General features: G+C 38.0%; 1 long non-coding RNA gene and 1 pseudogene across 2 annotated transcripts in view; both read right to left on the reverse strand.

Moving 5' to 3' along the window:
- LOC118545203 (uncharacterized) overlaps nt 1-20,221 on the reverse strand; it is a 79,277-nt gene that overhangs the window by 38,341 nt on the left and 20,715 nt on the right. For both annotated transcript variants that reach the window (XR_013442677.1, XR_013442678.1), the window contains exon 2: nt 4,688-4,811. This is a non-coding gene — a long non-coding RNA (uncharacterized LOC118545203). The remainder of the gene's footprint in view (nt 1-4,687; nt 4,812-20,221) is intronic.
- Nucleotides 19,023-19,411, reverse strand: LOC118545174 (protein BEX1-like; annotated as a pseudogene).

Raw genomic sequence — 20,221 nt, forward strand, 5'->3', positions numbered from 1 at the left:
GATCAATTATTTATTTTAAAAATCTCTTTTTGGGGCGCCTGGGTGGCTCAGTCAGTTAAGCGTCTGCCTTGCACTCAAGTCATGATCCCAGGGTCCTGGGATCGAGTCCTGCATGGGCCTCCCTGCTCAGGGGGAGCCTGCTTCTCCCTCTGCCTGCTCTGCTTGCCACTCCCCTTGCTTGTGCGTGCTCTCTCTCTCTCTTTGATGAATAAATAAATAAAATCTTTTTAAAAAATCTCTTTTTGTCTGATTAATAAATAATTTTGTGCTTGGAATGTGTTAGACACTGTTCTACGTTCATTACTAGTGTTAACTCACTTAATCATCATAACAACCCTAGGAAGTAAGTATTGTCATTACACCCAGGTTACAGGTGAGGAAACTGAGGCCTAGAGAAACCAAGTAATTTGGCCAAGGGTGCATAGCTAGACAGTGACAGAACAAGGATTTGAACACAGGAAGTCTGGCTCCAGAGTTCTTGATCATGGGCACTACACCATGCTGTCCTCTTGAAGGCTGATTCTAAGTCTATCACATCACTGCAAGGATAAAGACTTATGAAGTGCTCTTTTATTTTTTCACTTTTTAGAAAAATTCAAGTATAATTAACATACAGTGTTAGGTTAGTTCCAGGTGTACTATATAATGATCCAACAATTCCATACATTTCTCAGTGCTCATTATATGGAATGCTTTCGTAAAGCAGAACTAGTTATCAAAGCCATAATCTTCCACACTCTCATCATTAAAGAAAATTGATGATGAGTGCACACACTACCCAGAGGACACCATTCTGGCATTGTGGATAAGAGAGATACAACATGCCCCCTGCTCTTGAAGGGAGTTAATCTAATTTGCCTGTTGGGTCCAAGGAAATTGCCAGAGGCAGGATTCTATGGAGTTAGCAGGTCAGTTCCCAGGAAAAAATTAGGAAACCTGATCATTAAATCCAAATGCAGAAAGATAAGAGAAAGCCAGAAAGCAAATTCAATTAGCTTGGGACTGGAGGAAAGCTATTATGTGAGATGTGCAAAGCAGACTAAAGGAAAGAGATCTTGAATCCTTACCTGAGTGAAGAGTTCAGGTGGTGGCCACAGTTACCAGTGGTCTCTGGTGTGGGTGTGAGTGTGGTGAGAAGAGTCAAAGAGTTAAAAAGTTAAACCCGTGTGGAGAGGGTCATGTTTACCCAACTTATATTTGGGAAATCAAGGCTCCAACCTACTCCAGAGAGTACTTTTTTAAATAGTACACTCTAGAAATTTATAGACATGACTGGCTGATCTTGATAAGCATGCAGCCAAGAAAAACCTAAGGCGGGAAGGGAAGACTGAGATGCCTAGAGAGGCCAGGCTGGTGACCCTAAATGACTGTAACGGGTCCTGGGCAGCCAAGTGAAGGGTGCTTCTTCCCTTCTGACGCCAGTCACAGCCCCTCTGGGGGCAGCAGTCCATGATTTTATCGTGGAACTATTTCATGCCAACAGTCCTTGCGTACTCAGAAAGCAGCCCCTGCAGGGAAAGCGGTACTCGCTGAAAGGCAAAATAGCTGAAAGAGAAGTTACAGAAACACACTGGTTCTTTTCTTTATAGATTCTAAGGGGAAGTCGGCCACGTGAGGGTTGACGGGTCTCCCACAAAGGATGTGTTTATGACAAAGGCAGAGACAGCTGGATTGTAGGTTCCTCCAAGTACTTTGTTCCCTTAGGGTGTAAACAGGCCTCATACTTATTTTCAGAGACAGAAAGGAAGGAGGGTAGCTAAAGAAAGTGGGTCAGACCACAACCAGTTTTAGGTGGGATGGGGTGGGGGAGGAACCCCAGGAAATAGAGCAGGCGGCGACAGCTGTGAGGAGTAGAGGAAGGAGAGCCGAATCCCTAGGGAGCCTGCTGAAAGCAAGAAAGAGGCTCTGAGGGAGGTGGCCTAGAAATGGGAATGGAGCCTTTTGACAGCCTTGCCCATGGGCTTCTGGGATAGGGCCCAATGATAACATTTTGAAAGCAACAACTTGGGAGAAAATATGAAACTCTGCCTGATTGAATAAAATTAAATAAAAATCATGATAGTGTAGCTGGTGTGAGTGTTTAGGTTATTTGGTTTGATTTGCCCAAGTTGACTCTCCAAAGGCTGCCACCATTTGGCATGAAATCATATTCCACTTTTCTTCAGTGGGTAATACTTGCAGCCAAGTAAGAAATTGCACTAGAATAGCTTCATTTATTTTCTCTATTTAAGAGGCAGTTTGTCCTAAATTGATTTTCTTCCTCTGCTATATATCTAAATTTTGGCCTTCATCTTATCATGCCCAAAATAAGCTTCTAAAAATAATGAAAAGTTCTAAAGAGGAAAAGAAAGAAGGTGACAAAATGTGTTAGCTCTACAAGTAAGAGATCTTGAGACCTGTAATCTAAAAAGTTTAGACTTTTACATTCAATGCTTTATTCCTACTTCATTGGGTTTTGTCTGTTTCAAAAACTCTATACACAAATTTCAGGAATATAAGAGTATACGCCCACCATAGTGATTTTATTCCATATACAGCAATTTGGAGAAACAATAGTTTTATTATTTCAGAGGCAGCCAAGAAAGAACTCTGGACAGTGAATGATGTCAGAAACATAGTTCTTGATTTTGGAAATGTATTAATTTCCTCTATCATTCATCTAACAAATGATAGAGGCCCAAACTAGACTAAAAATTTCTAGTAAGAAAGAAGGTATTTGCAGGTTTTATCAGTGAGAATACACTGGACCTCTAGGTAATGATTAATTATATATAAGAGGTTTGCCTAGTAAATCCTCTGCCTCAGAATTATCCAGAAGGTTTTATCCAAACTCCTTGTTAGGTCACTTCAAGGCACAGTGCAGTTTATTAAGTAATGCTAGTTTTCTAAAAAGAAGTTGAATACATTGTAATGGACTACCAAATTACTTAATATATGTGGAGCTGTCTTTTAAAAATGATCCTGTTGAAAGGGGCCGTGCATTGTTACCAAAAGCCCCTCCAACTATAATTAAAAATAAAACTTTAAAAGATCACTGTTGAAATAAATAATTTGGTAATTCCCTTCTGAAAATAAGTTTAATCAATGCCTTTTTACTTGCTTAGCAAAATCATTATTACAAATAAATTATGCTCAAAATAAGCATATCGTATTAAAATGTAGACTATTTCTTAAGGATCTTTTTTTTTTCTTGGATAAATTTACCCTCTCTGACAAAAAGATTCCAGAATGTGGCAGGTGGGTGGTGCATATAGTCTTACAGCCTAAGCAAAGCAAACTTAGGAACAGATTTTAAAAAATAGATTAAGTGTTTTCTAAGCTACTGCTTGCCTACACTAGCCAGCTGAAGGCTTTAAATAATTTAATCCCTACGACAACTGTGAGCTCCAACTGGAAGCCTTAAACAAGGACTGGATTCACTGAGGACTCCAACAGGTGCAGTCTAATAGTGCTTCCCTAAATCTGCTATTGATCTATGTCTGGGCACGTGCAGGACACTATATTCTTAAATTCTACAGGACACTCATTAAATTAATCCAAATGCCTCTTGTTTTGTCCCATCTTCCACTATCATATTACCTAAGACATTCATCTATTTTTTTTCCAAAGAGATACTTAGCACATGAGTTTGTTTTCAATGTTGCTTTTCTAAGCAAAGACCTCTTAATACAGGGGAAGCAAATTAACTATAAATTACTTTCTTCCTATTGTTATTGTTCTTTCTATCCAACTAACTTTTCTATATTAGCATTTACTGAGTGCTGTTAGAATTACTCAGATTTTTTCCTTTTACACATTTATAAGATGTATAGTAATGTATTTGTTGCTTATATATTCAAATATATTTACAGAGAAAATTCACACATTCCCTTTATATAATCAAACTGAGATAACTTTTCCTATCGAGTTAAACTGAAAAACCAAAAAAGAAAAGACCACTATCATGCCCTCAGTAAGCAACATATTATGACATTATAATAAGATCTTTGCCAGGCATTCAGTAAAAAGAATTTTAAAAGCCAATAGTTATCTGGATATCCACGTGCAAAATAATGAAGTTGGATTCTATACCGATACCATATGTAAAAATTAACTCAAAATGGATTAAAGACCTAAATGTAAGACCTGAAACTACAAATCTTATAGGAGAAAACATAGGGGAAAAACTTCAGGATATTGGATTTGGCAATGATTTCTTGGATATGACGCGAAAAGCATAGGCTACAAAGCAAATATAGACAAATGGGACTACATCAAACTGTACAACTTCTGTGCATCAAAGGAATCAATAAACAGAGTGAAAGATCAACCTATAGAAAGGGAGAAAATATTTGCAAATCATGTATCTTATAAGAGGTTAATATCCAGAATATATAAGGAACTGTTACAACTCAACAACCAAAAAAACCCAGATAATCTGATTAAAAATGGGCAAAGGACTTGAATAGAGATTTCTCCAAAAAAGATATACAAATAGCCAGCAAATATATGAACAGATACTTAACATTACTAATCCTAAGAGTCATGCAAATCAAAACCACAGTGGGATACGGCCACTATCAAAATAAAAAATAACAAGTGTTGGTGAGAATGTGGAGAAATTGGAAGCCTTGTGCACTGTTGATTGGAATGTAAAATGGTGTAGTCACAGTATGGAGATTCCTTAATAAATCAAAAATAGAATTACCAAGGGGCGCCTGGGTGGCTCAGTTGCTTAAGCATCCGACTCTTGATCTCAGCTCAGGTCTTGATCTTGGGGTCGTGAGTTCAAGCCCTGCAGTGGGCTCCATCCTCAGCAGGGCCTAAACTCTCTTAAAAAAAAAAAAAAGAATTACCATATGACCCAGCAATACCACTTCCGGGAATTCACAAGAATCCAAAGCAGGATCTCAAGGTGATACTTGCACACTCACCTTCAGTGAAGCATTATTCACAGTAGCCAAGAGGTGGAAGCAACCCAAATGTCCATCAATGGATAAATGGATAAAGAAAATGTGATATATACACACAACAGAATATTACACAGCTTTAAAGAAGAAGAAGGAAATTCTGTTATATACTACAACGTGGATGAACCTCAAGGACATTATACCAGTGAAATAAGCCAGTCACAAAAGGACAAATGTTTTATGATTCCACTTATAAGAGGTACCAAAAGGTGTATTCAAAATCTAGCAGCAGGAAGAACAGTGGTTATCAAGGGCTGGGGAAAAAGAAAGGGAGAAATTAGGGTTTAATGGGTGTGATGTTTCAGTTTTGCAAGATGAAAAGCTGTAGATCTGTTGCATAACAATGTGAATATATTTAACTTAAAATATATATTTTAAATATATATTTAAAATATACACTTAAAAATGGTTGAGGTGGGGGAGGGGGGCGCCTGGCTGTCTCAGTTGGTGGAGCGTGTGACTCTTGGTCTCGGGGTTGTGAGTTCAAGCCCCAATGCTGGGTGTAGAGATTAATTAAAATTAAATCTTTAAAAAATGGTAGAGGTGGTACATTTAATTTACTATATTTTTTGCCACAATAAAATAAATAAATATCAAGGTAGGGAAACCCAACAGCTCAAAATTCTTCCTCTAACACTTTTCTCCTCTCCCACTCCAAGGTTAATAGAATTATTTTTCCCAACTTTTTATTTTGTAAAATTTAAAAACCGGAGGGGTGCCTGGCTGGTTCAGTCAATAGAGCATGTGACTGACTCTTGATCTCGGGGTTGTAAGTTCGAAATCCATGTTGGGTGTAGAGATTACTTAAAAATAAAATCTTTTAAAAAAATTTAAAAACCAGAGAACTTATAAGAATTGTAAATATGAATACTCATCCTAGATTCATTTAATTGTCGACATTTTGCCAAATATGCTCTCTCTCTCTCTGTGTCTCTCTCTTCCCACATATACACATATATATAACGTATACACACACATCTATACATACACACATATGCAGATATAAGTATTTGCTAAATTATTTACAGGTTAGTGGCAGACTTCATGACACTTCTAAATATTTCACCCTGTAGCTCCTAAGAACAAGGATATCTTCTTCATAATCATAATATAATTATTACACTTGTTTTTTTTTTGTTTTTGTTTTTGTTTTAAAGATTTTTTATTTATTTATTTGACAGAGAGAGAGACAGCAAGAGCAGGAACACAAGCAGGGGGAGTGGGAGAGGAAGAAGCAGGCTTCCCGCCGAGCAGGGAGCCCGATGTGGGACTCGATCCCAGGACCCTGGGATCATGACCTGAGCCGAAGGCAGACGCTTAACGACTGAGCCACCCAGGCGCCCATAATTATTACACTTGTTAAAGAAAAAATTATTCATGGGGCGCCTGGGTGGCTCAGTCAGTTAAGCGGCTGCCTTCAGCTCGGGTCATGATCCCAGGGTCCTGGGATCGAGCCCCGCATCGGGCTCCCTGCTCGGCGGGAAGCCTGTTTCTCCCTCTGCCTGCCACTTCCCCTGCTTGTGCTCTCTCTCTCTCTCTCTCTCTCTCTGTCAAATAAATAAATAAAATATTTTTTAAAAAAAAGAAAAAATTATTCATGACACCTGTTCCAGATGATAAGGCAGAACTACTACTGGGGGATTTTGTGATATGGGAGAGGGATTGAGCTCAACTCCAACTCCAACAAAGACAAATGGGAATTTATAAGGAAGAATCAGGGTGAATGTCAGTTGATGGAAAATTGTTAAAATGAAACAACAGAGAGATTGTGGCTAAACCCAATGATGGGGGTACCTGACTGGCTCAGCTGGTAGAAAATGCAACCCTTGATCTCAGGGTCATAAGTCTGAGCCCCATGTTGGGTATAGAGATTACTTAATAAAATATAAATAAAATAAATAAACTTAATAATGGGATTCTTGTTGAAGGCAGGCCAAGGTGATAAGATATGGAAGGTAAGGGATGACGAATTTAATCAGAAATCAAGAGTGGCCAGATGGATGGGAGATTTTCCATATACTGACCCAGCAGGACTCTTGCTAAAACTATACTTGATGTGCCAAGGACAGAGCCCAAGGTCAGGGGCATAGTCAGAAAGAGGACTCAGAGGAGCCTGACTCAAGTTCAGTCAAAAGAGAGAATCTTTGTCATATTTGGGAAATTTAACATGGATGCAATATTATTATCTACCATACAGTCTATATTCAAATGTCCCAAATTGTCCCAATAATGTCTTATATTTTGTTTTGTTTTGATCAAGGACATCCTAATTAAGGATCACATATTGTATTTAGTTGTGACATCTCTTTGGTCTCTCCTTTTTCTTTTTTTTTTTTAAGATTTTATCTATTTATTTGAGGGGGGGGAGAGAGTGCTTGCCTGAAGGAGAGCACAAGTCGGGGAGGGGGAAGGAGAGGCAGAGGGAGAGGCCGACCCCCCGCTGAGCAGGGAGCCCACTGCTGGGCTCAATCCCAGGATCCCGAGATCATGACCTGAGCCAAAGTCAGACGCTTAACGGCTTAACCGATTGAGCCACCTAGGTGCCCCTCTTTGGTCTCTTTTAATCTAGAATAGCATCCCATCTTTTTTTTTCTTTTCCTTTTTTTGTCTTTCATAACATTGACATTTATTAAGAGTCAGGACAATTGTTTTGCCAAACATCAATCAATCTGGATTTCGCGATGGTTTTCTCACGACCAGATCTAGGTTAAAAATTTGGCAAGATACTACATTGTTGATTTGTGCCCTTTTCCTATCAGGTGGTATGCCATAAAGGGTTAACTCAGCAGGCCTGGTTGCTCAGACTCTGCACATTCCAAAGCAAGGATTGGACCTTGACCAGCTCTGAAGAGATAACCTCTGAGCCCTTGGAATATCCTGCCTGAAAAAAAGTGTTTTTGTATGCCTTGGGCCTTGGGCCTTCCTGTATCAGTTTGACCAGATAATTTATGCTAGTAATTTGATTTATGGTGAATACCTGTTTTCATATGCCTCAGGCCCTGGTCTATGCTGCATCAGTTTGACCTCTGGAATCTGGTGACTAGGTATCTAAGGTCAGTCACATGGTGATACATGCTTCTGTAACTGGCGCCCAATAAAACCCGGAATACCAAGGCATGGGTCAGCTTCTTTGGTTGCCAACATTTCATACATATGGTTACACACGGTTGCTGGGAGAATTGAGTGCTATCCGTGTGACCCTACAGAGAAAGGACAACTAGAAGCTTATTCCTAGTTTTTCCCAGACTTTGCCCCATGCTCCTTTTCACTTTGCTGATGTTAATCTGTATCCTTTTGCTATCATAAACTGTACCTGTGAGAATAACAGCTTTTTAAAGTTTTCTGAGTCCTTCCAGTAAATCATCAAATGTTTGCTTCATCACTGGTGTTAACTTGGTTCGTTTTGTTAAGGTCCTCCTGAATTTCTCTGGTAGAAAGATGTCTTTTCCCTTTGTGATTAGGAAGTATTCTGTAGAGTGATACTTTGAGACTGTATGAATATCACGTTCCCCATCAGTCTTTCACATAATAGTCTTATTATTTATTGATGATTCTTTTATGAATCAATTATTACAGGGTCTATAAAATGGTGATTTTTTTTTTTCTATAATAACAGGGACTCATAGCTTCCCTTTTGTCAATCAATGAGTTATAACCCATTCCTATTATTATTTACTTTGTTGCTCAAACTCACCAGTATTTGACCTGTGGGATCCCCTTCAAGCTGGTTCCTATGTTCCCCTTAGTTTTTCAGCACTTCCTTACTTTCTGATACAATAAGATATTCCCAACTCATCTTGTCTTTCCCTGCCCCAGCCTTGGAATCGACCATTTCTCCAAGTAGCCCTTGTTCCTTTTACTTTCCTGGTGCATTAATTCCAGGAAGAGTCATCCATATCCTCCAGGAGTGACAAATTGAAAACAGAGTCAGTCAAATTGTTTAGTAGGAGACTAGGAGAGAAATCCCAATCTACTTACAACCTTAAGAGTTCCTGGTCGTAGATGAATCTTTGGGTACCTCTTCAAGAAAACCTTAAGCATGCATTCTTTCCTCATTCTCTCTTTGGAAAAGTAAGTGTGTTGTACGTTGATACAATCCCCTCTATATCCTGTCACCTAACACTCTGAGAAGGTGGTTTAATATATCACAGGATTCAAGAGAAGTCAAACTGTACTTTTTCTAAGAAGCCAACATCTGACTTTGCAACTGTTACCAAATCTGGTCAGAGCACACTACCAGGTCAGACTGCCCCATATCTGTCCCAAACGTTTCACTTTAGACGTTGAGGACCTATTGATCTTGCCTCTATATAGTAGTAGGTGGCCCATGTTTGGAGTTTGGTTTAATTCTGAATTAAATGGGAAGTGATTAAAAGGTTTTGGGCAGTAGAGTGAAATGATCCAGCCATATTTTAGCAGGATCACTCTGACAACTGTATAGAGAATAGACTGAAGGGGATATGGTAGCGACTGGAAAACACTCTCAATGGCTTCCTGCATAACTGACTGAGGGCCACAGCTGTGGTGTTTTACGGCCATGCTTTGCACTGACTGCTCTCAGCCAATGACCGAGCGTAGCTGGGATACTAAGGCAGGCCCCCTCCCAAGAATCACAGGACTCCTCTGACAGATGACTTTGGAACAAGGACTTTTCTTAACTGCACAGCAGCCTAAGACTGTTGCCCCCCTCCCACCTTCCTTCTCTCCATCTGGACCCAAACTTACATCACAGTCTGACAGTTCTTCTACCCCCTCCTAACTCCCTCCTCATTTTCTTCCACATGGGCTTCCCATTTGTACATTTAATCATGTCTTGGCATCTGTTTCTCAGAGAACATAGGGGTCAAGGGCAGAAGTGGGGGGACCAGTTAGAAGGCAATCACAGTAACCCAGGTGAGACGTGATCATGGCCTGCAGCAAAGCGGGGGCAGTAGAGGTGGAGAAAAGTGCTCAGGTTTTATTTTTTCTGTTTTTTTGTTGTTGTTGTTGTTTTTGGAAGATGGAATTTACTAGAATTGCTGCTAGGATAGGGTGCAAGAGAAAGAGAGAGGTCAAGGATGACTGAACTGTTTTTGGCCTAAACAATTGGACAGATGCAGTTGCCATTCTCTGACGTGGTAAAGCCTAGGAGAAGACAGGGTTTGTGGAATAAAATCAGAAGCTCTGTTTTGGACATGTTAAGTTTGAGGTACTATTAGATTCCCAAGTGGAAATGTCACATAGGCAGTTGATTTAATAAGTCTGGAGGGCAGAATAGAGGTATTGCCTGAATTTGGGAGTTAGCAGATAGCTGGTATTTGAAGCTATGGAACTGAATGTGATCACCAAAGAAAAGACTGTGATAGAAAAGTTCCAGGAACTGAGGCCCAGAGCATTCTAGATTTGGGAGATAAGGAGTATTCAGCAAAAGAGACAGAGAAGGAAGATCGTACAAGTTTCGAATTTTCACAACGGCCTGGTGAAATTAACTGCCAATCACCAATCTGGTCTCCACCCATGTAGTTTTTCCTTTTCCAGAATGTCACCTAAATGCAATCAATCAGCATGTGATCTTTTTGAGTCTGTCTTCTTTCACTAAGCATAATGTATTTGAGATTCTATTCTGTATATCAATCTTTGTTCCTTTTTAGTTGCCGAATAGCATTTCTTTAATATAAATGCACTACAGTTCCTTTATTCCACACCAACTGATGGACATTTGGTTTGTTTCCAGACTTTTGAGATGATGAATAAAGTTGCTATAAACATTTATATGGTTTTGCTCTGAGGATAATTGTTATTTACCTTGGGGAAAACTCTTCTGAGTGGGATTGTTGGGTCATATGGTAAGTATACATATTTAGCTTTATAAAAGATTGCCAAACTGTTTTAGGAAGTGTCTGAACCATTTTACATTTCCACCGCCATGTATTAGAGCGCCAGGGGCTTTGCATCCTCATCAGCACTTGGTTATTACCAGGTGTTGTTGTTTTGCTGTTCAGTAGGGTTCGCAGCCATAGCCAATCATGGTTTCAATTTGCCTTTCCTTAATGACTAATGAAATGGAGCGTCTTTCCATGTGTTTATTTGCCATCTGTTTATGCTTTTGGTCAAGTGGCTGTTCAAATCTTTAGCTCACTTTTTAAATTGTTCAAGAGTTCTTTATACATTCTGGATACAACTCTTCTGTCGGATATGTGATTTGTAAATATTTTCCCCCAATTTGTGGTTTGTCTTTTTATTCCCTTAATGGGTGTCTTCCAAAAAGAAAATCTTTTTAATTTTGACAAAGTCCAATTTATCAATATTTTCCTCTATGGATTAAATATGCTTTGGGCATCGTATCTAAAAATTCTTTGCCTAATCTAAGGTAAAAAAAAATTCTCCTTTGTTTTTTTGAAAAGTTTTATAGTTTTATTTAGAAGTCTGTGATCCATTCTGAGTTCATTTTGTATAAGGTGTAAAGTATAGGTTGAGATTTAGTTTTCTGCACATAGATGTCCAATTGTTCTAATACCATATGCTGAAAAGTCTATCCTTTCTCCATTGAATTATCTTTGGTCCAAAATTGTATGAATTTATTTCTGGACTCTGTTTTGTTCCATTGGTGTATGTCTGTGCTTTTGTCAATATCAGACTTTTTTTTTTTTTTAAGAATTTATTTATTTATTTGACAGAGAGAGACACAGTGAGAGAAGGACCACAAGCAGGGGGAGCGGGAGAGGGCAAGGAGCCCTATGCGGGGCTCAATCCCAGGACCCTGGGATCGTGACCCGAGCTGAAGGCAGATGTTTAACCAACTGAGCCACCCAGGCATCCCTCATAGTTGCATTCTAATGTTTAAATACTTTTATTAAAGTGAAATCTAGAATTTGTTTATACTTTAAGGGAATTTAGTAATTACACATTTAAATCAATATTGAGTTTCTGGAAGGCAGTGACTATATCCTACTTATCTGTGAATCACAGTACACAGAAGATTGAAAGTACAGAAAAATACCTCACTAAAGGTTTGGGGATTAAATACTGAAATATGAGACTTTTAAACAATTCTGATATCTTCAGACATAGTGAGGGATTGAGCATACGGAAATTCCATGATGCAAGAGGAAGAAAGAACCACTTCTCCTTTCTAAAAAGAGCCATAGGATTGGTCCCTGATGCAAGTAGGAGTAAGAGAACAGAAGAAGCTGTCCCCAAAATGTTCATCCATCGTAAGACTTAGATTCCGAAAATGTCAAGGCCAATTATTTTATAGGTGAGACTCAGACAGTGACACGTTGTACCGAGCTTCTTGTATATCAATATACAATTACACAAAAATTTGATTCCAAAATGAGAAACTTCTGCTAGAACTGGTTGGGTTTGTTTGTTATTTATAAAAATTGTGCACTTTTTAAATTAGCCCCCATAGTGGATTTCTTTTTTTAATTAATTAATTTATTTATTTAGAGGAGGGGGAGGGGTAGAGGTAGAAAGAATCCTGAAGCAGACTCCCTGCTGAGCGGAGCCTGAGACAAGCTTGATCACAGGACCCCGAAATCCTGACCTGAGCCAAAACCAAGTCCTATGAGCCACCCAGGTGCCCCAAGGCATTTCTTTTTAAGATTTCATTTTACTGGAGAAAATGTATTGGTATTTCATGAATTCATACTTAATTCATGATCAAGTATCTTACTAAAAACCCCCCACTTTGGCTTATTGTTGAATAATACTACAGCAATCATTATTAACCCAATTTTCACATAGCTGGAGTTCAATGACAGGTGTAAGGAACATGGCTTGTCCTTTCTGATATGCAGATAGTATCAAATTACTTTACCATTAATTATGTGACTAAGGTAGCCAAAGGAGTGATAATCATCACTTTTTTTTCTGCTACTATTGATTTGGTGTGCTTCAAACAAATGATTTCTTTCATAGGGTATAGGTTTTTTTTTTTTTACCATATTTATTTATTTATTATTATTATTTTTTAAGTAATCTTTACACCCAACATGGGACTTGAATTCATGACCCCAAACTCACAACCCCGAGAGCAAGAGTCACGTGCTCTACCGACTGATCCAAACAGGTGCCCCTCAAACAAATGATTCTGATGTAAAACTAGAATGCTCAGATTTTTAATCTTTTAAAACCCTTTGTTTCCTTCATTTTATTAAGACTCTCTTGGCAACAAAAGCAAAAATAAGCAATGGGACTACATCAAACTAAAAAGCTTCTGGACAGCAATGGAAACCATCAGCAAAATGAAAAGGCAACCTACAGAATGGGAGAAGATATTTGAAAATGATATATCTGATAAAGGGTTAATATCCAAAATATATAAAGAACTCATACAACTCAATGGCCAAAAACAAACAATCTGATTTTAAAATGGGCAAAATAGATAAATAAAATAAAATGGGCAGAGGATCTGAACAGACATTTTTCCAAAAAAGGCATACAGATGGCCAATAGGTACATGAAAAGGTGTCCAACATCACTCATTGTTAGGAAAATGCAAATCAAAACCACAATGATATTATCACCTCACACCTGTTAGAATGTTTATTATCAAAAAGACAAGAAATAATAAGTTTTGGCAAGGATGTGGAGAAAAAGAAAGCTTTGTATGCTATTGATGGGAATGTAAATTGGTACAGCCACTATGGAAAACAGTATGGAGGTTCCAAAAAAATAGAAAATGGAACTACCATATGATGCAGCAATTCCACTTCTGGGTATTTATTTGAAGCAAACAAAAACACTAATTTGAAAAGATATCTGCAACCCCATGTACATTGTGGCATTATTTACAATAGCCAAAACATGAAAACAACCTAAGTGTCCAATGATGGATGAATGGATAAAGAAGATGTGATAGATATAAATATAAAAAACATAGAATAGGGGTGCCTGGGTGGCTCAGTCATTAAGCATCTGCCTTCGGCTCAGGTCATGATCCCAGGGTCCTGGGATCGAGCCCCGCATCGGGCTCCCTGCTTGGCAGGAAGCCTGCTTCTCCCTCTCCCACTCCCCCTGCTTGTGTTCCCTCTCTCGCTGTGTGTCTCTCTCTGTCAAATAAATAAATAAAATCTTAAAAAAAAAAAGAATATATAAATGTATATATGTAACTGTAATATATAAATATTTTATATAAATATATTATAAAATATATTAAAATATGGCTAAATTTTATACATACATATAAAATATATAAGTATATATTGTGCATATATATTGTATATATTGTATGTATATATTTATAAAATTCAGCCGTAAAAAAGAAGGAAATCCTGCCATTCGTGACAACATGAATGGAACTTGAAGGCATATCCTAAATGAAATAAGTCAGACACAGAAAGACAAATGCCATATCTCAAGGGTCAGAAGTACGAATTTCCAATTATAAAATTTAAAAAGTGATACTCTATCTGTACACTGACACACAATGAAACACACTTGGGAAATCCCATCACTATTAAGATGGGATTGTACACTGTTGGCGGGAATGTAAATTGGTACAGTCACTATGGAAAACAGTATGGAGGTTCCAAAAGAATAAAAAATGGAACTACCATATGATGCAGCAATTCCACTTCTGGGTATTATGCAGAATTATATATATTACATTTATTTATATTTATAGTTTGTATATAAATATATAGAAACATTTATATATTCTGTTGTGCAGAATCAATTAATTGTTCATCTAGATCATTTAGGAATTGTTCATGTATATATAAGCAGTGCCTTTCTTTTTTTTTTTTTTAAAGATTTTATTTATTCATTTGAGACACAGAGATACAGAGAGAGAGCAGGAGCAGTGGGAGAGGCAGAGGGAGAGGGAGAGGAAGAAGCAGACTCCCCTCCGAGTCAGGAGCCCGACGTGGGGCTCGATCCCAGGACCCTGGGATCATGACCTGAGCCGAAGGCAGACGGTCAACCATCTGAGCCACCCAGGCGCCCCAAGCAGTGCCTTTCTATACAACTATTAATGTCTAGATGAAAATGATTAACTATTAATCCATTGTCAGTTGGACAAGAATTTTAAATTATTTCTTCAGTTATAGTGGTGGAGTTGCACAGATTATTTTATTCTCTTAACAGGCCCCCCTTTGGGCCAAGAAGACACATTGTCAAGCAGTTGGCTGGGGCTACGTGTGCATGTCATGATTAAGGGTGCGAGGAAAGACAAATGAGCCACATTGGGATTAAAACCATGATCTCATTGACCAAGAGTTCCAACTAACCAGCACAGAGATAATAAATATACACTTCTTGGAACTTTGCTCTTTTCCACAAGTGTTTTCTCTGTAGTCACTGAAGTATGGAGACATTTTATTCTCTCTAAACTTCCAACAGAACTCTTCGTGCCAGGGATAGCACATTCCATCCTTCTGTGTACTATTACCAGTAAACAATGAAATGACCATCATAGAGTTGAAAGTATGCGTTGCCTCATAAAAAGAATTTAGAAGAGTCTTTGGATGAAAAGCAGAGTATAGTGGTAGTATTGTACTATTGTGCAGAATATTATTTCACCAAAGATTATGAGGCATACATATTTTACTGAGAGTCTTTTGTGGGCTAAATTCATGTCCTGAAAACATGGCATTTTAGATAACATAAATTTATGGAGATTGTGGATTTTTCTCCCAGAAAATGAATACATCTTTTATACAATTTTCAGGATCGAGGATAATAATGAAACTGTGGAAGCAAAGTTCTAAAATATTCTTTATTTTTATGCAATAGCAAGTTGTTTTCAGAGTTGGTAAGATCCGTTTTTAAAAATTATTTCTATTTCAAATGAATCATTTGCTGAACAAGCTCCCATGAAAGGCGAGGAAACAGAATAAGAAGGGAAAAGAGGACATGAATCGATAATTTATCAAAATGTGGTTGGGTCATACTCTAGTTTACAAAGAACAGAAGTTCATTCAGTTTTAAGAGAAAAGGGGGTTAACTGTTAAGGGCATGTGCAGTTTAAAATTATTAAGCCATTTCATAACCGAGACAGTTCAAGGACTGGTTATACCAGAGTCCACATGGTCTTTCTCTCCTGGTATCTCTCTACTTTCTCCAACCTTTCAAGTAGGGTACATGTGATTGGATTGCTTAATTCATTAGTGGAGAGTCTATCTACAGGGTAGATTCTGACTTCGATGCCCATCCCTGACAAAAGTGTTTAGCTTCTCTTAAAAGGCAATTGGAGGGGTGCCTGGGTGGCTCAGTCAGTTGACCATTGCCTTCCACTCAAGTCATGATCCCAGGGTCCTGGGATCAGGCCGGCGCTGGGCTCCCTGCTTGGCAGGGAGCCTACTTCTCCCTCTCCCTCTGCCCGCTGCGCCCCCTGCTTGTGCTCTCTCTCTGTGTCAAATGAATAAATAAAATCTTAAGAAAAAAAAAAGGCAATTAGAGTCAGTATAAAGTCTATGCCATACTAGTTAGCATCAGCCCCCGATTTTTTTCTTAAAGATTTTATTTTTAAGTATTCTCTATACCCAGCGTGGGGCTGGAACCCAAACCCCAAGACCAAGAGTCTCATGCTCCACCGACTAAGCCAGCCAGGTACCCTCTGGCCCCATATTTTTAAAAACAAAAAAACAGCTCTTCACAGAAATCAAAATTGTATATATCAAATGTTTTCTACAATGGGAAAAATGTGTACCTATGACTGAATACAAAAAGGGACTATGTGAAATAAAAACTGTTTTTCGAAGTGGTGAGATTATAATTGGCTTTTTTTTCTCCTCTCGGTTTTTGCCAATATTGTTGTTCTAGTTCTTGACTAATTTAAGAACGTTTTTTCAATATTTAGAACAATGAATATAATTTTAAAAATGCCCAGATGGTTTTTAACTGATTATCTCGCTCTCTCTTTTTTTTTTTTTTTTGCTTTTCAAATCATTTTAAAAGCCAGCAGTAGAGTCAGATTAAATTAGGAAATATGTAAGAGATGTGTTTAATTAACAATTCAAGATGAGTCAATAGTCTTTCCAGTCTTTTTCATCATGTACATAGAGAATTCATTACTTGGTAGTGTTATTGATACTTTAAAAAATAAAGTCCCCATTATATTTGTGTCCTTCTCACACAAGCCTTCAAACTATTTGCCCACCCCTCTGCCTATCTGTGGTCATGCTCCTTTCTTATAAAATACATCAAAACATCAAAAGCAGACTCAAACATTAGAAAAACAGCTGTGAGTGTGAGGAGGTGGGGTACACTTAATGTGTTTATAGCAAGTGGGTAAATTATATCAAGTATAACAGGCACCCAGCCTTTTAGGACAATTTTGACTGACAAGAGTTTAAAATTAATAATAATGGTAGAAATCTCTAAAGAATTTAGAGATTTAAAAACCCAGTTAGTTGGCTAACAGAGCTTTTGCTTTATTATCAGTGATGCTTAATTGATTTTTTTCAGGTCCTTAAGGACCAATATTAACTTTCCTACCCAGCAGATACACTTCTAAATGTTTAGGATGGTGGATCAGGTGGATATATATTTACCAAAGTGCCTAATTACAATGATTGCTCAGCAATTTAACAAATGCCATTTATGTTCCTAACGAACTTCTAATGTAAACTATAAGAAATTCGTTCCATAATCATATGGTAAGTATACTTGGCCTGTATTCTAGAATTCTGATTAGTATTTCTAATTGATAATCAATAAGAAAGTAACATTCTTACCATGTTAGTTTAATCAAGTGGAAATTGTATTTGTCTGCCACCTGGGGGATTCATGGAAACACTGCAAGTGGTGAAATTCATAGTAATAGTAATAAATACATTAAATATTAATATATATTATATATTATAATTATATTAAGCATATTAATATATTAAGCATATTGATATACATTAGATATATTAAATAAATATAGTAATAAAATATTACAATATATGTGTTAATAGCATTGGTCTTATGAATGATGTTGGCTGATATGTTATATATATATGAATAATATATAATATATAGAGAGACACACATATATACGTGTGTGTATATACGTAATTTTGGCCAATGAGGTATTGGCAAAACCAAGATATGAGTATATATGTATCTTGGAGGTAAAGTGATGAAAATGTTTCCAAAAGAAAGGAGTGATATGCTTTGTCAAATATTACTGGTAGATCAAATAAGACTGACCACAGTCTTAGGTAATTGGGAGTTCATAGATGGCCAGAAAAGGAGCTGTTTGGGGATGTTTTATGGTTTTTATTGCTGTCATGAGTATATTTTATCATTTATAACATTTTTCTAATCCATTACTGATGGAGTATAGGGAACTCTTAATTTCTGTAAGTTGATCTTCTATTTGACCACCTTACTGGATTTTATTGTTATTTCTAATAGTTTATCAATTGACTTACCTGTATCTTCTAGGTAGAAAATCATATTGTTTGAAAATATTGACAGATCTGTCTCACTTTTCAACATTTATACTTTGTTTGGCATTAACTGGGACCTCCAGTGCAGCATTAAGCAGATGTGAAAGTGACCATTACTGTAATTTAAACTGACCTGCTGTAGATTTCTGGGAAATAGTCTTTATCAAGCAGGGAAGTTTCCTTCTGTTCCTAGTTTTTAAAGATTCCCTTTTTTTCTCTCTCTCTCTCTTTTTTTCACTTTTTAAAAAACTGAAAATCTTAAAAAAAAAGATTTTATTTATTTATTTGTCAGAGAGGAAGAGAGAGAGCACAAGCAGGGAGAGCGGCAGGCAGAGGGACAAGCAGACTCCCTGCTGAGCAGGGAGCCCAATGTGGGGCTCGATTCCAGGACCCTGGGATCATGACCTGAGCTGAAGGCAGACACTTAACCAACTGAGCCACCCAGGCACCCTTTTTTTTTTCACCTTTTTAAATTGCTTTATGAACTTCACAATATATAATGAGCATCTTGCCATACAATAGGGTAAAACTCCCCTGCTGACAGAATCTTACAGATTGGGTCAAAATACAACATTCAATTAGAAGCTGGCCATCGGAAACCCACAAGAGACATCTACCACCGAAAGGTTTACAACAAAGGTACATGGAGAACATGCAAGTTTAGGAAGCAGATGAGTCTTCCTATTAACTTGAGGGAAAATATCAGGATTCAAGTCATAAGGCAAAACACAACATGATGGTCATGGTAAGGAAGGTCAGTGCTAATCGCCTGCAGACTGTGACTGAATTATTTTTCCCTCAGCTTTTCCATCCGCTGTCTCACCACCTCCCCAATCCTTTCCATATTCTCTTCTCTCATCCTTGCCTGCAGCTCTCCAAGTCTCTGAATCATGTCCCACCTACACTGCGGGATGGGCTGCCTAACACGCATCCACCTATGATTTACTCTAGGCACACAATATTCACCAGCTTCCAAAGGGAGGACCAAGGACTCTCCTTTATTAGCAACTTGCTCCTATTCATCCTTTTTTCTGTTTTCCTGGCTGGCATTTTCCATGTTGAGATTTTTTTTACTGCTTGCTCCTCTTTGGACGCCATTGCACCTGCACCTATCCTTGAAGAGTCCTACTCTGGATTCTGGCTGAGAGTGCTTAGCGGTGACACTTAGGCCCACCCCCCCCCACGCCTCCTACTCTTTGGGGCCATCCCTGGCCCACACACCCTCTGAGACTTCCCTGTTCCTAAATCCTAAATGGGTGTGGAATTTTATCAAATACTTTTTAACAAATATCAAATGATAATGATTTTCTTTTTTGTTCTTATGACAATATATTTAATAGATTTCCAAATGTTAATCCATCCTTATGCACATATCTAACTATCCGGTATTTTATATTTTCTTTTAAGCTCAGCAATGTTTTCAATTTGCTAATTTTAACTTCAGATTCTTCCAGTTTTGTTCATAAGTAAAACTGGCCTTGGAATTTGTTAGGAAGGGCCAACCTTGCACAATTTGAGTATTGGAATTATTTTCAGCTCTAAAATGTTGTTAGGAATTAATGAAAAGAATGAACTAAATAAATTCTAAAAAATGTTCAATAGGAGAGTGTCTAAGATGGCAGAGGAGTAGGAGACCTAAATTTCGTCTGGTCCCAGGAATTCAGCTAGATAGTTATCAAACCATTCTGAACACCTGCGAACTCAACCGGAGATCAAAGAAAAGAATAGCAGCAACTCTGAACCGAAAAGCAACCACTTTCTGGAAGGTAGGACGTGTGGCGTGATTCCGAGGAGATATTCGGGAGGATAGACGGCGGGGGAGGGGGCCTCCGTCGGCCGCTTCTGGCAAGTGATAGAGCCACAGAGCACAAAATCGGAACTTTTAGAAGTCAGCTCCACTGAGGGACG

The sequence above is a fragment of the Halichoerus grypus genome, chromosome 11 (assembly GCF_964656455.1).
Source record: "Halichoerus grypus chromosome 11, mHalGry1.hap1.1, whole genome shotgun sequence".
Classification (NCBI taxonomy): domain Eukaryota; kingdom Metazoa; phylum Chordata; class Mammalia; order Carnivora; family Phocidae; genus Halichoerus; species Halichoerus grypus.